Genomic DNA, 23,199 nt, shown 5'->3' on the forward strand with positions numbered 1-23,199 from the left:
AATCCCCAACTCTCTCCGAGGGTCCTTGAGTTGCGTAGAATTTCTAGGATCAACCAAAATGCAATAAAATATGATATGCAATGATGATCCAGTGTATAACATTCCAAATTGAAAATTTGGGATGTTACATACGCAGACGCTTCTTAGAATTGAGTTGACATATTTTTGCTGGACTGGAGCCGACTAGTTCTTTGGCCACTGGAATCTGCTTATTATCAGTAGGAGTTGGGTTTCTCTGTGCTGGAGCAGTATCTATAAAAACTGGAGTTGGTTTATTATCTCCTGGCGTTTGGATCTTTTGCAAAGACCTTGTTTTTAACCCTTCAGATTCTAACATAGTCGTCTTCCCCTTGCATGCCTTGTATAGAAGAATGGTGCTTTAATTATAAAACATGCGAGAGCAGAGAGATGGAATAGGTACTGAAGAATAGAAAGGCATGACATATTGACATTTATTCCCTCCATTCGGAAAAAATGGATGGGTCTAGGCGTATTTCAGTTCTAGATACATCCTTTTTTATCCATTTCGGCAACATGTAATCCGGACGGAGGGAGTATGGTGTAAGAGCTAGGGATACGACAAGACAACACAATAGAAAAACACTAGTTGAATGTAAAATTGTATGCTAGCAGAATACATACAGAAATAACTAAGGCAACATACACGTGTATGATTGGGAAAATAAGATGGCATTGCAATAAAGCACTAGAACAGCACTTCAATGTAAAAAAACATGGTATGGTAGACAGATGACGTACATACTGATGAATAACAAAGCATAAGATATTCAGAAGCATGATGTCCAAATTAAGAAGATGGCATTGCGATAGAGTAGAATGACAATACTTGAATTTAAAAACATGTTATCATGAATGGAATAGGTACTGAAAAACAGGAAGGCATGACATATTTACATGCATGATCAGCATGCTAAGCACATGGCATTGCAACAGAGTAGATACACTCCAGGACATTATATGCATGTTGTACCCATATCACAGGCCAAGTTAGATCAAGGACCTTGTGGGTTGAACAGGATTCATCATCTTTCTGCAAGTCTTCTGAAGAACTGCCTTTACATGTTCCATCATATTGGGTATCATTGACATCAAGTTTATTGGCCTTTACATTGCTCCGTGAGGTTCTTGTGGATATATCAGTGTGTGCAATTATATCTGACATGCATGGAAGACAACTAGTAGTTAGATTTATGTAATGAGCGCCTATAGGAGACGAAATAAATAGTGGGACTGGGGTTAACTAGAAGCAACATGTCTCATAAACTAAAGGGAGAACACAGATGAAAGCTACAGAATATGTATTGTTTGTACTCGAGATTAACTAGATGGCACATAAAAGTATTAAAGAACAACATAGGTAATACTAGAAGTGGTATAATACTATAATCACCAGCCTGTGGGATAGCATTGGCTGATGGATGATAACTATGGAACAGTGTTACCTAAAGAACAAGTATCTTAGCTGAACTATGGAACATCGTTAACTCCTGAAAAAGACCCGTAAGAGATCAACATGAATATACAGTGAAATGTGATGATCTATTTTCCATGCTTAGATAAATAACAAAGCCATAAATGTTGCACACAAGTAAGATGAGGGTACAACCTATCTGGTTGCCATCCATAGGAGTGAGCATCATGTGCTGACTTGTCGATGGCCCTGCAGTTGTTGTGGCTGTCCATGTCGGGCACACGCATTCGATGTAGGGAACTGTTGAGTGGGGACTATAGCTCCGTTCTGGTGTATGCTTCCCTTGTTGGAGCAGCTGCGGTGAGTTGGAAGACGGTGTGTCGAAAGATGCAGATAATGCATAATGTTAAGAACGACATATCTCTTTGATCTGAAGAAATACACTAAGACACACGTCTGTTGTCTGAAGACTAAATTGGGGTCACACGATTTTATTTTATTTTTGTACTGTCCGATCTACGCCGGATGGCTGGCCGTCTTGTGCCTCCCGGCTGACACTGTTCAGAATCTTCCCCAAAGAGCCAGCGACCAACGGCAGAGCAGCCTGCCTCCGCCGTCTGTGGCCTCGGCCAAAACCCCGCTCACAGCCCCACCGCACTGCTGTGGTTGCGCCGCCCCCGGGCGAATCCACAAAGACTCCCCGTCATCTAGATCCGGCAGCGGCAGCACCTTCAACCCACACAACTCTAAAAGATAGCCATCTAAGCGCTGCTTCCGCGGCGAACTTGCGGCCCCGCACCCTTACGTTAGACACCAGCCAACCGGCAACCTAGGATCTCCGCCGCCTCAAGGGGTGCTGCTTCCCATTGGGAATCGATTGGCCCAGAATAAAAATTCAGACAACTGATGCCTAAATAAAGTGATTTGAGATGAGGGTGCGGCCTATCTAGCGGCATGGTGAAGTAGGCAGGTCCGGCTGCCGAGTCGATGAGGCCGGCGCGGTTGCAGTAGCGACCGGCGGCAGGGAAAGAGAGATGTTGCGACGGTCGAAGGCTACGCGGAAGCAGCGCCAGGACTTTGGACGGATCCGAAGTTGGAGCCGCTCCGGCACCGTGAACAACGGCGGGGGTAAATCGGCTCCGGTACGGTTCACGCGGCCGTTGTCGAGGCAGCACCAGCAGCACGGAGTAAGAGTCACACGGCCCAGTGCACGATGGCAAATGGACAGCGTCTCCGGCATTAGGGAGGAGGGTGGCTGTGAAATTGGTGCGGTGGGGGCGCCATGGCGGTGGGGCTGAGGTTTCGCGGCTCGGGAGAAGGGAGCTTCCCGGGGAGAAGGTGATTTGGCACCCACAAGGTATGAATGGGGGCGGGTGGGTGGGAAGGGGGGGGAATTGGGAGGGGAGTGGAACCATGTCTTATGGACGCATTTGTCTGAAATGTGAGGGGGGGTTACATTTCTACCCTTGCCTATAGGCTTCTCAGCTTGGGTCTGTGTACTGAGGGTCGGGGATAGTAGAGTAACTTTGCTTCTCCCCAAATAGTGGGCGGGAGCGATTTCGGGCGAGGAGGGCATGTTTTGAACTATAGTGGGCGCGAGCGATTTCGGGCGAGGAGAGCGTGTTTTCAAATAGTGGGCGCGAGCTATTTCGGGCGAGGAGAGTGTGTTTTGCCGACCATGGTTTGTGAATTATTCGGTACATGTCATTTCGGACAAGGAGAAGGCGCGCTTGGATGAATTTACGAACCTACCCTCGATGTACAACGGGCCAATTGATGCGTGTCCCACATAGGACGGTAATTTCGCGTCTCCCATTTATTTGCTCTGGCGAATTCCACCAAGAAGAGAGGATGTTTAACGGTTCATTCAAATTTTCGGAGAACGAGCATCCACGTCTACCTTACCAAGTCGATTTGGATCAATTTTGAAATATTAGCTTGCCACTTATTTTTTAGATGGAGAGATGATGCTCGGGAGTAATGTGGTTTTACATGCTCGTTGCTCGCGATTTACTATATGACAAATAGTTAACCCACTCAAAAACGCGAATCAAACCCAAAATGAAATATCTCGATTCAATGAAATAGCTCGTTTAGTAGGTCAAAATAGTGAACTAAATCCAAAATTGAACACCTCAATCGAGTAGCATGTTGTAAAGTATTATAGTACTCCATGAACATGTTGAAAGTCAAATTAATGAACTTGTTTGATATACTCATATATCCGTTCATGTGTGGATTGCAGACAACAAGTTCTCCAATTTAAATATTTGAATGCAAGTTTATATCAAAACATGGTTTATATCAGTCTTTGATGCATAAAACGCGACCTCCCCCTCTCCCGGACTCCTATTCTCTCTCTCTCTCTCTCTCTCCGACAATCTTCAATTCTGTCGCACGCATCCGACACAAAAACCTTGTTGGTCGCTCTCCCTTTCTCTTCATCTCTCTCTCTCTCTTTGTGTGTGTGTGTGTGGGGGGGGGGTCTTTCTAGTTCGCATGCATATATACACCATCTATAGGTCTCTCTCGCACACTATGTATGATACTCTAGCTAGTCCAAGCTAGATATCTTGGGTGCACTCATCGTACGCACACAAATTCCTTGGCTCTTTACCCGTAGCTCTCTCACGCACCACTATGTCGTCTCGGAGCTCTTCCCCCTCTCTCAAACTCTCCATCCACCTGGGTCACACATACACATGCATATCTCACTCGCACTCGATAGGCCCATCTAAAACTCTATCTCTCCCCCTCATTCTCTCTCCATCTCACACGTGCACACACACAATCTTATGCCCAGCTAGCCAAGTATGATGGTCTCTCACTCAATTGTAGGCACACGCAGTCCCCCCTATATGTATATGACTAGCTAATCTTAGTCTCCATCACAAACATGTGCATGGTCTATCTCGATTTCTCTCGGGGCATCTTTCTATTGCGCACGCACTCCCTCGATCTCCCACCCATATAGTCCCCTCACGATTTCGACGGGATCTCTCTATCACAAACACACCCTCTCTCCCTCCCCATGCGTCCATGCCATCCATGTGTCCATCTCGACCTTTGTTCCTTGTTGGCCAGACCTCTATTGGACATGTGCTACAGGGGTGTCTCTCTCCGTGGCAAACAATCACACACTAGCTATCTTCGTGTATCTCCTCGCCTCACTTTTCCATCTCGGAGATGCATGCGTGATATGTTCGCATAAGAAACGAAAAAACACACACTCTCTCTAATTTATCATTTGTTGTCACTTTCTCTTTCACACACATACTCTTTTTGCACACTTACTCATTCTCCTTCACACGCACTTGATCTGTCTCGACTGAGGCACTCTCCTCGGTCCATAGCATATAGATTTATTGAGAAGTCAAACATCACAAAGTTTGACCATGTACGTGGAGAAAAAGAATTACATCTAGTACGACAAACATATACCATTAGATTCACCATGAGATGTAGTTTCGTATGATGTATCTTTGGTATTGTAGATATAAATAACATTTGCGTAAACCTGATCAAAGTTTCCAAAGTTTGACTTCTAAGAAATTTACATGCCCTGCATTATCGAGCGGATGGAATATCTCTTTCCCCCTCTCAGCTATCTGACGCACCACTCAGCCTTATCGGGGCTCCTCAATCTCTCTCAAACTTTATTGGTCAGTTTGGTTCGTGACCTAACCCTCATGCCTTGATGGCCAGTACTGCCTGGTGTGGACATGAGATGTAAAATATTCCTGTCTGGCCAGGCTTATGTGGTGCTAAAGCGTTTGGTTCATGCCTGGGCCAGGCAAAGCATCAACGTCCCATCAATCAATCCATGCATCAACTATTTAATGCTAATATCCATCCATGTTGCTGTTAGCCTCGTGGCCACACGACCAGGCACGGCCAGGCATTCGAAATCGGTCGCCTGGGCCAGGCTACTTGCAGTGTCTGGAGTTCAGCCAGGCTAATTAAAGTGTAAGGGAACCTAGGCCAGGCGGGCTTTCTTTTTCACAGGGTAGCAACCAAACAAGCATGCATGAAATCCAGCCACAACCCCAGGCCAAGCAAAAGATGCTCAGGACGCAAGCCAAACTGGCCTTATATCTCCCTGGTTCACACATACACATGTCTCGCTCGCGCTATACATATAGACCCATCCAACACTCTCTGCCCTTGTTCTCTCTCCATGTGACACGCACCCCCCTAAGTACCATAATCCCTCACTCCATCATAGGCGCAAGCACTCACCCCCTCCTAAGTATGATTACCTCTTACTAGCCATCAGGAACACACGTATTGTCTCCTTCCATCCATACGTCTATCTCGATATCTGTCGGGGCATCTTCTATCATGCACACACCTTGTCACTCGATCTCCCACCCATGTAGTCCCATCACGATCTCCAGGGGATCTCTCTATGACAAACATACACTCTCTCCTCCCCATGTCTGCATTTTCTCCATATGTCTCTCTTGACCTCTCTCCCTTGTTTGTCAGACCCCTCTTGGCCACGTGCTAGGGGTCTTGCTCTCTCGGTTCCAAACAACCACACACTATCTCCTCACCTTGCCTCCGTTGTCGAAGATGCATGTGTGATATGTTTGCATAAGACACGCATGCTTTTTCTCTACTTTTATCGTGTGTTGTCCATGTCTCTTTCACACACACACACTTTTTTCACTCTCTCTCTCTCTAGTTAGGGACTCTGTCACGTCCATAAGCATATGGATGTTTTGAAAAGTCAAACCTCAGAAAAGTTTGGCCAGGTATATGTGGAGAAAAACATTTACATCTGGAACGATCATTAGATTCATCACAACATGTACTTACTTCATACTATAATTTATCTTTGGCATTGTAGATATAAGTAATTTCTTTATAAACTTGGTCAAAGTTTGAAAAGTTTGACTTAAAAAAATGTTGGAACTACATCATCGAAGGGAGGGAGTAGCTCTTTCTCTCTCTCTCTCTCTCTCTCTGCTATCTCTCATGGGCCTCCCCTCTCACTCGAATTCTCTATACCGATGGATTATACGCTCATTGTGTCAACGTATAGCTCCGTATATTGTTTAGTTGACCGCTCAACCAGTCCACATGATTCCTTGTCAGCTCGTGTTCTGTATCTTCGTGTGCTCGCCCATGTGGCAGTGGGTGAAAATAAGTAAACAAAGGCCCATCTGACACGCGGTGAAGTAAACAAAGTTGAAACCACTCGGGGTAGCACCCCGCACGCTAGTAAATTGAGGGCACACTGAGGACAAACTTCTTGCGCGTGAAGGACGCACTCACGCACAATTCACCACTGCGTGGCGGCATGCACAAAAGGACGCACTCGCGCACACCCAGCACACAACACACACCAGCACACGTGTAGATCGGCGTCGCTGCCGGTTGAGATGGATGGCGAGGCAGCCAACAAGCGGAGGCGGATCGAGCCAAAATCGCATCCGGCGAGCCTGGACTTCATCAGCAACCTCCCCGACGACATGCTGCTCATTATCATCGGCCTCCTCCGCACAAAATCCGCCGTGCGGACCGCCCTGCTCTCGCGGTGGTGGCGCCCCCTCTGGCGCTGCGTCCCCCTCAACCTCACCGTCGACAGCTACCTCTGCGACGGGGATTGCAAACGCATGGCCGCAGTCTCCAAGATCCTTTCATCACATCCAGGGCCAGCCAGACGCCTTGACATCCGCATATTCAGTACCAACTGCAAGGTCCAACCCAAGTTCGATGAGTGGTTCTTATCCCCGTCCTAGATCAGCTAGAGGAGCTCAGCTTTGAAGCTGGATGATGTCGCTCTCTGCCGCCATCCGTGCTCCGCCTCACGCCAACGCTGCGCCGCGCCAGCTTCAACTCCTGCTATCTTCCCTAGATTAATGTCGCGCCCGCCCTTCTTCTCCCTTAACTCAAGCAGCTCGACCTCTTCGACGTTGTCATCTCGAAGAAGGCTTTGGAGCACCTTCTCCGCAGTTGTACTACGCTCGAGTACCTTCGTCTTGAGCAGATCCACGAGTTCATTAGCCTTCACATCGCCTCGACGAATCTCCGATGGATTTATGTGTCTTGCTGGCCCCGCAACAAGACATCAATTGGGAAGAGATCACTCCAGCTGTTCCATGTTATGGTCATTGAGAATGCACCTTTCCTTGAGAGATTGCTTGTATCGGATCTAGAAGGTCCAACAAATATCAGGGTCATTGACGCACCGAAATTGACAGCATTAGCGTACTTGTCTGCCAAATTCTCCGAACTCTTTATTGTATCCGTAATTGTTCAGGTACAACACTCATCTTCTTCTCCATCTTCTTGAAATTCACATTTTTAAAATTCTTCTTGATGTATTTACGACCGTCTTCCAGAAAATGATTCCCACAAGCTTGACCCAGTCCATGCGCACAGTGAGCATCTTAGCACTAAAATCTACCGGCCCCAATCTGGATCAAGTTGTTGGATTCCTTACATGCTTTCTGTGCACGGAGAAGCTACTCATCGAGGTGAAACTATTTCCTATAAGTAAACGGTAATCACAACGTAGCTCAATTTTTTTCGTAATTTTCCCAAATTACGATGACAAGTGTAGTGTTCAAAACTGCATCTACGCACTGCACCAAAAGAAATGGTTTTAGTATTTTTTCTCATGTGATCACCTGCATCGTTTTTATGCTGTACTACTATAGTAGCCTAGGCTAGTCATAGTGGAAAGTAACTTACGCTACTCCAGTAACTCTATGGTTACCCTAAGAGCAAGTACTACCTCCGTCCTGGTTTACTCTTCTAATTTTGTAGTATCAAAATTTGACCATAGATTTAACTGACAAAATGTTAATGCATGTCACTAAGAACTATATCGTTGGATTCGTATTTGAACATAATTTCAAATGGTGTAATTTTTAGTGACATGCATTGGCATTTTCTTAGGTAAATCTATGGTCAAAATTTTATACTAAATACGAGGTAGTATTCCCTCCATCCCAAAATTCTTGTCTTACATTTGTTTAGATACGGATGTATCTAACACTAAAATGTAACTAGATACATCCGTATTTAGACAAATTTAATACAAGAATTTTGGGACAGAGGGAGTACAAAAGTGGGCTATGTAGGCCAAAACATGTGCCAAATTCACTTGGGATGCATTTGGCATCAATGCCCCTCCATTGCTCACCTGGTGCCCCAATCTGGATCACCTACTTTGCTCCGATGCCAAATTAACTCACGCAATGAAAAAACACTGCGTGGGAGAGAGAGAGAGAGAGAGGACTGAGGCAATAAAAAAACACTTGTTTGGGAGAGTGAGAGGCTGGTGTAGTTGGTTTGATTGATTTGTTTATACATGTGGGTCTGTGTGCACAGCGGTGTCAACTCTCTCACATCGTGAGAGCGGTGCCAAAATCTTTTGATTTGACATCGATGCTTATTATATGGCATACTTTTGCGAAATATGGCATCAGCCACATAGTGGAAGGCAACAAATGCCCGAGCTCTTCACGTGCTCCTAGTTAAATGAGAGGAAACAGAAAGAGAAAGAGAAAGAGAGAGAGAGAGAGAGAGTGAAAAAATATCACTAGCCAGCCAACCCTATCGTATGAGAGAATGATATTGGTACCTCTTGATGACACATCAATCTTATGCAGCCAGCTGCTCTAATATGTTCTCTTCTTTTGCAGATAAAAAAGACCCAAAAGTGAAAAATGTGCTGCACTATAACAATCTCATCGAATGCCTTGATCTCCATCTTACAGAAATTGATTTGATCGACTACCGAGGCAGCACATCTGACATTAAATTGGCCAAGTTCTTTGTTCTAGAGGCAAGTGTGCTCAAGGTAATGAGGTTTGGCGTTCTCTGGCGCAACAATGAATGGCGTGCTGATCACCGCAAGCGTCTAAGCCTAAATGATAAAGTCTCCGCAGAAGCTGAATTTGTTTTTGAAACATAAAGTGGCCAGAGACTCGAAAACTTATTTTCCCACTAGTGAATTGTCAGGGCGGTGGATTTTAGTTGTACGATAATGCTGCATCCACCTAAAGTAATGAAAGTTCTTACGTAAACTTCCTAGTAATTCCCTCTTCGTAGGTGCAGCATTACTCCTAACATTTGTAATATCAGTTTGAAACGTGTAATATTGCCGTGTCCTATTCCTGCGTTTTCAAAATCCTGTGAATCAAACAGGTCCTAAGTTGGTGATGATGTTGTGTTTCCCATCTTTCACCAATAGCCGTCGGATCTAGATCTAACGCATACAAACCAAGCTTCTCCATTTTTGCAAAAAGATGCCCGCACTTGTTCCCTATTTACAAACAACTCCTTGTCTCTCACAATCAGCATTATCTCCTCCCCACCACATCTAGAAGGCCGTGGAAAAATCTAGTGCGATGGCCGTTGCCGAAGCCGTCCACCCCCAATCTTGGTGTTCCGTGCAATGCACGGGCATCTACGCATGGGAAATTATGTCGAACAGGGCTAGTTGTAAGCATGCTAGCTCTACAATCATGATGATAGTGACTGCAGACGGTGAGGCTAACTATGGTATGCCGGACACGGCGCCTATACTCAGGTGTCATCTCCGGCGCAGGGTATTGTCACTTCACTGTGAGAAGCAGCATGTAATAATTTGACCAACGGGTAGTACAGTGCTAGTACTCCTACTACTACATTGGTAGTACTACTACTAGTACTAGTAGCACCACCATCTGGATTTAGGAGTACTACCACGTCCATCTGGATTTTAGTATTTGAGTAGCAATATCTAGTAATGCATGTCACAAAAAATGTAATACTCCCTCTGTAAATAAATACATGGTGTTTTATTCCTATCGGCGAGAGAACTTAATGTTTTTTTGCTAACTAGAGTACTAATAGGAGGCATCTTCGCCTCGTGCCTTACTGCACACTTTGACATACCTATTAGGCATTATGAGAAAGAGGAAAAGTAGTTGCCTCATATTTTTCTAGATTATAAGAGCATGGTAGCACATGATTTTATTGTTAAGAATAAGAAGAAGATGCTTAACTATAGACTGATATTTGATAAGAATCACTTTGAGACTATTACCTTGCCTGCTCCCTCTTTGTTCAACATATTTTCAGGCACGTACATTGTTTTGCCGGAGGCCGTTCAGGCATACCAGAGCCTGACATCAGCTCCAGAGCCAGAGCCACTATCTGATCCTCACTGTCAGTCTGTTTATCAGTGGGATCCGGAGGAGATCGCCAACCAGTGGCACCCCGAAGACCCTTCTCAGTACACCGGAGAGGGCAGTTTTGATCCGTGGCCATAGACCAACTTAGGCCAAAAGCCTAAGCTTGGGGGAGTACGTATCTCTCACCGACATTACATTCATGTTCACACACTCATGTCAGTTGTCGGTGCTCATACTTTTGCATTGTATCATCCATGCTAGTTTATTTTCTGTTTTAAGCTTTCTTCTTGTGTGTTTGAAAACCCTTAAGAAAAACAAAAAAAGAGTTATAGCTTTTAGGTAGTTTACTTTCCATGCCTGTAGTAGTAGTAATTAAAAAGAAAACCCAAAAAGATATCTCATTCTTCTTTTGCTTGTTGGGAGCTTTGCCGTGTAAATAGTTTTGTTTCTTTTCTTTTCTTTGGGGGTCGAGAGGAGAAGAACTTAATGAAAATGTTGAGTGGCTCTTATATGCATTATTGTTGATCTAACAAAGATCCCATATTACCTTGACTTCTCCCTTGAATTGAATGCTTGCAGATTCCAGCTTAGTCCAATACACACGCACTATTATTATTATTATTATTATTATTATTATTATTATTATTATTATTATTATTATTATTATTATTATTATTATTATTATTATTATTATTATTATCCACACCATTTGGTTGTGCAAGTGTAAGGCAATAATGACGATATATGATTGACTGATTGAGATGAGAAAAGCTGGTATGAACTCGACCTCTGTTGTTTTTGTAAATATGATTAGTTCATCGCTCCTGATTCAACCTATTATGAATTATGAATGAAACATGTTTGCAATGACAATTAGAGATTATAGTTGCTCATGCCATGCTTAATTTGCTAGGAGTTTATAATAGTTTACCTTGCGTGCCAACATGCTATTAAAATGGTTGTAATGTGGTATGATAGGGTGGTATCCTCCTTTGAACGATTCGAGTGGCTTGACTTGGCACATGTTCACGCATGTACATGAAACAAAATCAACATAGCCTCCACAATATTTATGTTCATGGTGATTTATATCCTACTCATGCTTGCATTCAGTGTTGATTAATTTTAATGCATGTTCACGACTGTTGTCGCTCTCTAGCTGGTCGCTTCCCAGTCTCTTTCTAGCCTTCACTTGTACTAAGCGGGAATACTGCTGGTGCATCCAATTCCATAAACCCCAAAAGTTATTCTATATGAGTCCACAATACCTTCCTATATGCGGCATCTACCTGCCATTCCAAGTAAATTTGTATGTGCCAAACTCTAAACCTTCAAATAAAAATTCTTTTGTGTATGCTCGAATATCATGTATCAACTAGGGATGTCTGTATCTTCCATGCTAGGTGGGTTATTCTCAAGAGGAGTGGACTCCGCTCCTCACTCACGAGAAAATGGCTGGTCACCGGGATGCCCAGTCCCATGCTCCAATCAAATCAAAATAATTGCAAACAAAACTCCCCCAGGATTGATGTTAGTTGTTGGCACCCGTTGTTTCGGGCAAGCCATGGATTGATGCTTGTTGGCGGTGGGGGAGTATAAACCTTACCATTCTGCTTGGGAACCGCCTATAATGTGTGTAGCATGGAAGATATCGAGATCTCTCGGTTGTTATGTTGCATTGAAAGTATAACGCTGAAAATAGTATTCATCTCTATTTCAAAACCGAGCTCTGGCACCTCTACAAATCCCTGCTTCCCTCTGCGAAGGGCCTATCTATTTACTTTTATTTTCATCATCCTCTTATTAAAAATTACCAGTTGGAGAGCACCGCTGCCATTTGCATGTATTACTGTTAGTATACATTGAGTATGACTTGACTGGATCTCTTTTACCATGAATTACAATTTCCAGCCAGCCCTTGATCTTTAAAGGTGCTCTGCATTTATGTTTTGCGGTCTCATAAAGGGCTAGCAAGATACCATCTTGTTATATCATATTATGATTGTTTTGAGAAAGTGTTGTCATCCGAGATTTATTATTATTGCTCGCTAGTTGATTATGTCAATTATATGAGTAAACATGAGACCTAAATGTTATTGTGAATAGGGTTAGTTCATAATCTTCGCTGAAAACTTGAATGCTGGCTTTACATATTTACAACAACAAGAGCAAACAGTGTTTGTAAAAGTTTTTCTTTATCACTTTCAGTTTATCAACTGAATTGCTTGAGGGAAAGCAAAGGTTTAAGCTTGGGGGAGTTGATATGTCTCCATCATATCTACTTTTCCAAACACTTTTGCCCTTGTTTTGGACTCTAACTTGCATGATTTGAATGGAACTAACCCCGACTAACATTGTTTTCAGCAGAATTGCCATGGTGTTATTTTTGTGCAGAAATAAAAGTTCTTGGAATGACCTGAAAATCAACGGAGATTATTTTTGGAATATATAAAAAATATTGGCGAAAGAATCAAGGCCAGGGGGCCCACACCCTGTCCACGAGGGTGGGGGCGCGTCTACCCCCCTGGGCGCGCCCCCTGCCTCGTGGGCCCCCTGGTGCTCCACCAACCTCAACTCCAACTCCATATATTTGTGTTTGGGGAGAAAAAATATCAAGGAGAAGGATTCATCGCATTTTACGATATAGAGCCGCCGCCAAGCCCTAAACTCTCTCGGGAGGGCAGATCTGGAGTCCGTTCGGGGCTCCAGAGAGGGGAATCTGTCGCCATCGTCAGCATCAAACTTCCTCCATCACCAATTTCATTATACTCACCGCCGTGCGTGAGTAATTCCATCGTAGGCTTGCTGGACGGTGATGGGTTGGATGAGATTTATCATGTAATCGAGTTAGTTTTGTTAGGGTTTGATCCCTAGTATCCACTATGTTCTGAGATTGATGTTGCTATGACTTTGCTATGCTTAATGCTTGTCACTAGGGCCCGAGTGCCATGATTTCAGATCTGAACCTATTATGTTTTCAAAAATATATCTGAGTTCATGATCCTATCTTGCAAGTCTATAGTCACCTATTATGTGTTATTATCCATTAACCCCTAAGTGACAATAATCGGGATACTTACCAGTGATGACCGTAGTTTGAGGAGTTCATGTATTCGCTATGTGTTAATGCTTTGGCCTGGTACTCTATTAAAAGGAGGCCTTAATATCCCTTAGTTTCCAATAGGACCCCGCTGCCATGGGAGGGTAGGACAAAAGATGTCATGCAAGTTCTTTTCCATAAGCATGTATGACTATATTCGGAATACATGCCTACATTACATTGATGACCTGGAGCTAGTTCTGTGTCACCCTATGTGATAACTGTTGCATGATTGATTGCATCCGACATAATTATCCAGCACCGATCCAGTGCCTACGAGATTTTCATATTTTGTTCTTCACTTATTTACTTTTCCATTGCTACTGTTACAATCACTATAAAACCAAAAAATGCTACCGTTACTTTTGCCACTGTTACCACTACTATGATATTACTTTGCTACTAAATACCTTGCTGTAGATATTAAGTTTCCAGGTGTGGTTGAATTGAAAACTCAGCTGCGAATACTTGGGAATATTCTTTGGCTCCCCTTGTGTCGAATCAATAAATTTGGGTTGAATACTCTACCCTCGAAAACTGTTGCGATCCCCTATACTTGTGGGTTATCAGGCGCCACAGACCTCCATTCCCTAGCTCGCTTTGCGGTAGGCCAATCTGCAAGTTCTCTGGAGCCAAGCTCCAAGGACGAGGAAGCTGATCCAATGTTCATGGCGGACGTTGCGGTGTAGAAGGCCGCCGATGAGTATGAGATGATGGACGTCGACTCCATGTCGGCGTCCGGGCCCCCCATGGTGCAGGCGGACCAGTGGTTCAACTTGGCGATACTAAATGAGGACTGGGAGGCGGAGGCTCAACTCAATGCGCAACGCAAGCATGCCGCTGCCATCGAGGCCCTCGTGCAGGCGGAACCGGATGTCGTGGATGTGAACCGGGCAGCGGAGGATCAACTTGACGCGGAGCGCGCGGATGGAGCTACCATCGAGGCCCTCCTGCAGGCGAAACCAGACATCCTGGAATTGAACTGGGCGGTGGAGGCTCAACTCGATGGGGAGCACACGGATGCCGCTGCCATCGAGGCCCTCCTGCAGGCCGAACCGGATGTTCTGGACTTGAACCAGGAGGTGCTTGTGTCCGTGCAGAGCGCCGCACGCTCCGCATGAACGAGTAGCTGGAGGCCAAGGACAACCACGGTGCGGAGACACACGTCGGCAGGTATGGCTGGTTCGCGCCGACAGCCAAAGATGACGAGGCCGTCTTGTTTCGCGAGCAGTGATAGTTTTTCTTTATGTTGTTGTTTTTAGGGATCTTTTGCTGTGTAAAAACATATATTTATGCAAGTCGCATGACTTCCATCATTTGGGCCAGTCAACCATTTCAGGTGGTTGGATGAATATCCTACGTCTCCTAACCCTTCTTCCTCACCATTTCAGGTCGTACGGATCTTCCCCAACGTGCGGTTGGATAAACATATTGTATGAACGAAAATTATGTGTCGGGGGTAGGATGGCTGAGTTTGGTTTGATCACATGTGGTAGTACGTGTCAGTGAGGGTGCGTTCCCTTGGTTGGGTTTGCGGCGTGCAGGAGTGACTGTGTGAGGGTGCGGTGCGACCGCGACAGTCGTGCGCAAGTGTACCTCTTTTTCATTTTGAAAACTTTTGGCATGCTTGGCAAAATATGTGGTGAAGTATGGCAATGCAAGGCCTAGACCCAAACAGGATACAAGTACGTACGTAGGAGTACTACTTGTGTTAAAAAGAAAGGCGGGGTTTTTCTTCACGGGATTAATCGATACAAATCCTTGTTTGACGTGTCAATTAATGTGTATTTTTTCTCCAACACCCAAAGAGATAACCATATCACTCCTCATAGCTTGAATAATGCAGCGCCATGCAAACCAAACTTCCCACTTCCGCATGCATGCAAGGGTATATTAATGTCCTTGGTTGCTAGTACAAGGCAAACCCTATCAATTTTGCCTCAATTAGTGTTAGTGGCCTTCTACAAATTGTAATTTTTATATAGTGGCCTTGTGTACAAAAAAATAGAGGTAGTAACTATTTGACTTCCTTCCCCATTGTGGTGACATCGATGATATGTCAAACGTTGTGGTTTGGCAAAGTGCGTTCGACGGAGAACACCATTGAGGGAGACACAACCGCCTTATTTGCAAGTGCCGCCTACAAGCCGACACAACCGCCTTATTTGCATCCAGGAAGTTTGTTGAACCAAAGGACGTGTAATTGTACTAGTACTACACAATAGCGTCGTCCCTCCAGCTTAATGCATTAAGGTGGTTTCTCGAAGAAGGCGATGGAGAAGCGGAGTCAGCGAAGAGTGAAATGAAGGTTGCTCCGTCCGTGCTTTGTGTTTTGACACCTCACTGCTTTGTGATTTGTGATAAAAGGGACAGGGGAGTAGACTTTGTGCTCTATACTGTACATGCGTCCAAGCACGGGATAAAGAGGAGAGAGGTTGCATTTTTCTATTCCTTCAATCAATCAATTAGGGAGCTTTGGTTCCATATTTTTGGCTTTGGTAGCACCGTCCACAATGGTTCCCATCAATGCCAAAAGCTATTTTCACATTTGGCTACCACTGGTGCGTGTTGGTGCAATACAAACGGTTTTTAACCCCTTTCCGCGACGGCATTTGGAACCGTCGCCAAGTGAGTGTGGGTGATAGGAGGGTCCCTCCCACGCGACCCAGAAACCGTCGGGGATTAGGGGCCTTGGTGCATACACTTGTCCCTATATGACCATTTCTGATATCTCGAATATCCCAGATGCTTCATCCTTGCTACTCGTTTGTGCTTGCATTGCCATCACAGTCGGAGTTTTGTGGTTTTACCTAAAACTAGGAAGATTCCTGGCACGGGAGTTTTCCAGGCACGTACCAAACTAGCTCTACGTTTACGATGCCTGACACATCACAAACAGTTCATGAATATAAACCGTGTGCGATGGGTATACAACCACACACATTTAGTTTTCCCGCATCGTATGTGATAGTGTCTGACATCACACACGCTTTGCAAATGGACACTGTGTGCATTGTTACACACGTTTCCTCTCCGTGAACCGTGTCGCATTATGATGTATATCGCACACGCTGTGCTTTATTAACAATGTGCATCGTAATGACCTGCACACGGTAATTTCGCCCTAACTTAATTGATCCTATTTAAAATTGTACCAAATTTAAACTTGAAAGTAGGCTATAGCTTTATTCATATCCATCAGGTTCGAACAACCAATGCATTATTCGATTCACATGTACATATGTTTGCGAATTACATAAGCAACAAATAAAGAATGATGAAGCAGGGTTCTATACTTGTACTATTACAGATGGTAAAGAAATGGCCCAATTGTGCTCTCCTGGATGCAGAGGGCACGCACGACTCTAGTCCAACCCCTTGTGATGGTCGGCCGCCAATCATGTAGTTTGAGAGGTAATCTTGAGTAAACTGCTTCAGGATCCATTGCAAAGGAAAAAAGTTTCAGATATTGTCATTTAACACAACTCATTACATGGTTCTTACTTAGCATCCTGCAGTTCACTGTTGTCTTGCATAAAGTGTAAACAAATAGTTCGATTGACATTTTTAGACCGATTTTAATAACAATCTTTATCAGTTTCCTCACTTGATGCTGGTTCGTGAATATCTCATTGCCCCATACGAAGAAAGGGCCGAAGTGTGGATCTTTGGCAATGACATATGTACCTAAAGCACCAAGTAAATATTAGAAGCTAAACAACAATTGCAAAATGATGTAGTACAACACTCCCTCGATCCCATTATATAAGATTTTATTACATGTATATCTAGACATCATTAGAACATTAAGATTTTACTACACGTAGCCTGGGATTGCATATTTAGTCATTCAGTACAATGCATGTTGCTATGTAGCCTCAGATATATTAAATATGGCCCTAGTTAACCTACTGATAAATGGGTTACAGATATATTCAGTGAAATGTCCGATTCAACGTTAACCCCTTATCAGCCCCAGGCTATATAGTATAGCTACCGAGATCCATAGTAGTGATTACATATAAGCAATGCGATGAAACTAACCTCGATGGAAAACATCACTGTTCTCAATATTGTCTTGTATGAGTACATATAAATGCATGTTAAGTGCAACAGGCTAAACATCAACCAAATATATCCATGGTAGACAACATAATCTAGAAATGATATCTTCAGTGTGCAGGCTTAAGCACGCTAGTTAAGCAAAATAAGAAGTGGAAAGGTGTGTTAACTACATCAGACATAACATTTAAAAACAAGCAAATAGTCATTCAAACTGGTATTGTGCAGGTCTGAAGTACACTAGTTATTGTTAAAAAACGAAAAGGCATGTTAACTGCATATCATAAACAACAACCAAATATCGTAATTCATAGTGGTATTGTTGAAACTGTTATTGATGAAATTGAACTGCACGGCAAATAGTTGCACATATAAAGCATCACATTGTGAAGATCTGAAATAAACAAGGCATAAGGTCATCTCTAGCCGATCCTTGAAAAGTTAAAGGACTAAAACCCTTAGTGGATATATATATATACTCCAGCAATTTTTGGTCGTTTCTAGTCGACCCCCTAAACTTAATGTTGTAAACTTCAATTTGATCAAGTTCAAAGCAGGTTCAACCGAAAGTAGCATGCATTCAAACATAAACATAGATAGTTTTGCATAACCGAACATAAAACATAAATTTTAACTAAGCTAATCTACTTTTGGTCGAAGTAGAGGTAGAGCCAATACTTCCTCGTCAGGTACGGTGTGCCGCGAGCCGAGTCCAGGTCGGTGCCATCATCGGGGTCATTGGGGAAGACACTCCACCACTCGTCGACATCGATCTCGTTATCCTCGCCGCCCACCTCGATGCCCTCTGTGCCACCGTCCTTGCCGTCGTCGACCTCGTCATTGGAGGAGAGCACGATAACCTTGCCGCCCTCCGCACCGTAAAAAATCACCCGCTCTGCCTCCACGAGCTACGGGTGCTGCCGGCGGAGCTCTTGCATGTAGGCCTCGTCGGCGGCCTTGGCCCCAAGGCACTCCCATGCATCACGGTCCTCCCGCGCCATAGCCGAGCTCACCACCCTGGCTCCGGTGGAACGAGGTCAACCGGACATGTGCCGAAAGGGAAATTGAGCCTAGCCGCCGCACCGTGGTAGCGACCTGCCAGCGGTCGTACTCCATGGCAGCGAGCTCGGCCATGTGGAAGCTACCGAGCCACCACCGGGTGTGGGTCTCCCGATCGGTAATCTGGGTGACCCATGATGACCCACAAGTATAGGGGATCTATCGTAGTCTTTTCCATAAGTAAGAGTGTCGAACCCAACGAGGAGCAGAAGGAAATGATAAGCGGTTTTCAGCAAGGTATTCTCTACAAGCACTGAAATTATAGGTAACATGTAGTTTTGTGCTAAGATAATTTGTAATGAGCAACAAGTAACAAAAGTAAATAAAGTGCAGCAAGGTGGCCCAATCCTCTTTGTAGCAAAGGACAAGCCTGGACAAATTCTTATATAGAGAAAAGCGCTCCCAAGGACACATGGGAATTATCGTCAAGCTAGGTTTCATCACGATCATATGATTCGCGTTCGGTACTTTGATAATCTTATATGTGGGTGGACCGGTGCTTGGGTGCTGTCCTTACTTGGACAAGCATCCCACTTATGATTAACCTCTATTGCAAGCATCCGCAACCACAACAAAAGTATTAAGGTAAACCTAACCATAGCATGAAACATGTGGATCCAAATCAACCCCTTACGAAGCAACACATAAACTAGGGTTTAAGCTTCTGTCACTCTAGCAACCCATCATCTACTTATTACTTCCCAATGGCTTCCTCTAGGCCCAAATAATGGTGAAGTGTCATGTAGTTGACGTTCACATAACACCACTAGAGGAGAGACAACATACATCTCATCAAAATATCAAACGAATACCAAATTCACATGACTACTAATAGCAAGACTTCTCCCATGTCCTCAGGAACAAACGTAACTACTCACAAAGCATATTCATGTTCGTAATCAGAGGGGTATTAATATGCATATAGGATCTGAACATATGATCTTCCACCAAATAAACCAACTAGCATCAACTACAAGGAGTAATCAACACTACTAGCAACCCACAGGTACCAATCCCAGACTTAGAGACAAGAATTCGATACAAGAGATGAACTAGGGTTTTAGAGGAGATGGTGCTGGTGAAGATGTTGATGGAGATTCACCCCCTCCCAATGAGAGGATCATTGGTGATGACGATGGTGATGATTTCCCCCTCCCGGAGGGAAGTGTCCCCAGCAGAACAGCTCTGCCAGAGCCCTATATTGGTTAACGCCCTCGATGCGGCTATATCTCCCACGTGTTGGAGCACGACTTAGCGGCATAACCGCATTGAAGGAAATGTCGCAAGTGAGGTAATCTTCACACAACCCATGTAATACATAAGGGAAAGAGATACATAGTTGGCTTACAATCGCCACTTCACACAATTACATGAATATAACATTACATCATCCAGAAACACACAAGGTCCGACTACGGAACCCAAAATAAAAGAAGACTACCCCAAATGCTACACAGATCCCCGATCATCCCGACTGGGCTCCACTACTAATCGACTAGAACGAAACAACACAAAGGACAAGATCTTCAAAGAGCTCCTCCTTGAGCTTGGTTGCGTCAACTGCACGGTTCAACGGCACCTGCAAGCTGGTTTTGGAAGTATCTGTGAGTCATGGGGACTCAGCAATCTCACACCCTCGCGATCAAGACTATTTAAGCTTATAGGAAGGGTAAAAGGTATGAGGTGGAGCTACAGCAAGCGACTAGCATATATGGTGGCTAACATACGCAAAAGAGAGCGAGAAGAGAAGGCAAAAGCACGGTCGAACAACTATGATCAAGAAGTGAACCTAGAACAACCTACGTCAAACATAACTCCAACACCGTGTTCACTTCCCGGACTCCGTCGGGAAGAGACCATCACGGTAACACACGCGGTTGATGTATTTTAATTAAGGTCAACTTTAGGTTTTCTACAACCGGACATTAACAAATTTCCATCTGCCCATAACTGCGGGAACGGCTTTCGAAAGTTCAAATCCCTGTAGGGGTGTCCCAACTTAGACCATCACAAGCTCTCACGGTCAATGAAGGATATTCCTTCTAGCGGGAAGACCCGATCAGACTCAGAATCCCGATTACAAGACATTTCGACAATGGTAAAACAAGTCCAGCAACACCGCCCGAATGTGCTGACAAATCCCGATAGGAGCTGCACATATCTCGTTCTCAGGGAACACTCAGATGAGCGCTCCATAAACTAAAACCAAACCTTGAGTTTCCCCGAGGGGGCGCTGCATAGGGCTCTAGTTTGGACCAACAGTCAGAGGAGCACTGGAAGGGGGGGTTAAAATAATGATGACCCTTAAGTCTGCAGAACCGAAGGGAAAGAAAAGGCTAGGTGGCGAATGGAAAAACTAATGTTGGGCATTGCCGGAGGAGTTTTATTCAAGGCAAACTGTCAAGGGGTTCCCATTATAAGCCAACCACGTAAGGAACGCAAAATCCGGGAACATAACACCGATATGACGGAAACTAGGGCGGCAAGAGTGGAACAAAACACCAGGCATAAGGCCGAGCCTTCCACCCTTTACCAAGTATATAGATGCATTAATTAAATAAGAGTATTGTGATATCCCAACAAGTAAACTTGTTCCAACAAGGAACAACATCTCCATGTTCCAACAAGGAACAAACTTCAATCTTCACCTGCAACTAACAACGCTATAAGAGGGGCTGAGCAAAGCGGTAACATAGCCAAACAACGGTTTGCTAGCACGAGGTGGGTTAGAGGCTTGGTTCAACATTATGGGAGGCATGATAAGCAAGTGGTAGGTATCGCAGCATAGGCATGGCAAAAGAGCGAGCATCTAGCAAGCAAAGATAGAAGTGATTTCGAGGGTATGGTCATCTTGCCGGAAATCCCGCAAGGAAGAAGAACGAGTCCATGAAGAAGACAAACGGGCGTAGTTGAACGGATCCTCACAACTCCGGAACGAAACCGAAGCTAACGCGAGAAGCAACCCGGAAAGAAGCAAACAACATAGTAAACAAACATCACATAAGCATGGTGTCGGTGTACTAGAGTAGGGGTACCCTAGTATCCCGAACTTGTGCACGGGCAGTCGCAGCATCCCGCGGCAAGGCTTGCCGGGTGACCGCCAAGGTCCTCCGTGGTTCCTTTGGAGCCATTCAAGGACAAAGTATCCAAGCCAAGGAGACAAGACCCCGGCAAGAGGAGCTTGCCGGGAAGGCCAACCAAGGCAAGGCGCTTAAGGAGACAAGACCCCGACAAGAGGAGCTTGCCGGGAAGGCCAACCAAGGCAAGGCGCTTAAGGAGACAAGACCCCGGCAAGAGGAGCTTGCCGGGAAGGCCAACCAAGGCATCTCAAGGAACTTGCCACAATGCGCCACGCGTCCCGGCAAGGCCCGGTGAGCGACAAGCTCCCGGACGCGACAAGACAACGACCGCGGCAAGGCGCTTGCCGCGGCAAGCCACCACTCTGTGCCCGCGCTCCAGCACATCCACCACCGTGTCGCTCTGGGACCCTTCCAGGCGTACGTGGCGGAAGGCTGTGCAGCCAGCGGTGCCCGGTGGCAAGCGGCGCTGACAAGATAGCCATCGTGGCAAGCGGTGGCGTCCCTGACGGTCCCTTTTGCACTATTTAGGCGACACAGACGGGCATTTAATGCCCTTGTCCCTTGCCGTCAGGGTTAGGTATGATACACTGTAGCAGGTAGTTGTACCAACTGCAACACCTTTCCATTTTTACCCTTGTCTACGTTGCCACCTGTCGATGACCCCCTGAGCATATAAAAGGAGGCCCATGCGCAACATAGAAAGGGAGGGAGAAAAAAAAGAACACTCATGCTCGGTCTCGTTAGCTGCTGGGGTGTACTGTAGCACTCCGCGCTCCCGAGCAAGAACTCAATACAAACCACAAAGCAGGAGTAGGGTTTTACGCCTCCGTGTGGCCCGAACCTGGGTAAACTGCTCGTGTGCTTCGCCTCGATCCGCTCTTCGTGCGACCCTCGCCCCCGCCGAACCGAAAGGGACTCGGTCTGCCGGTCCCATAGGCGCTCGTGGATTAGCCCCCCGACATCTTTGGCGTGCTAGGTAGGGGAGCTCACGGTGCTGCCAGGTCCAAGGACAAGGCTGCGCTGCCCATCGGCGGCGTAGTCGGCTCCCACAACGATCGGGCGCACTCCAAGACCTCGGCGTCCGTACATGCACCGCGCCCATCTCAGGAGGCGCGGGACCGGCAGCATAATGGTGCTCACAGTACCATGCGTTTGCTGGACCAAGATCGAGCTGGTGGATCTCGGAGTGCTCAAGACCAGCATGCACGCCAACATGCTGGCACGAGCGAGGCACGGTCGCCTGGACGGGATACTGCTCCTTCTAACATAGTTAGAAGTCCGAGCATATCCCGCTCCTCGCACCGTTCGCCACCGCCACCCGCCACTCCAGCA

This window comes from Triticum aestivum, chromosome 4A (genome assembly GCF_018294505.1).
Source record: "Triticum aestivum cultivar Chinese Spring chromosome 4A, IWGSC CS RefSeq v2.1, whole genome shotgun sequence".
In the NCBI taxonomy this organism is placed as follows: Eukaryota; Viridiplantae; Streptophyta; class Magnoliopsida; order Poales; family Poaceae; genus Triticum; species Triticum aestivum.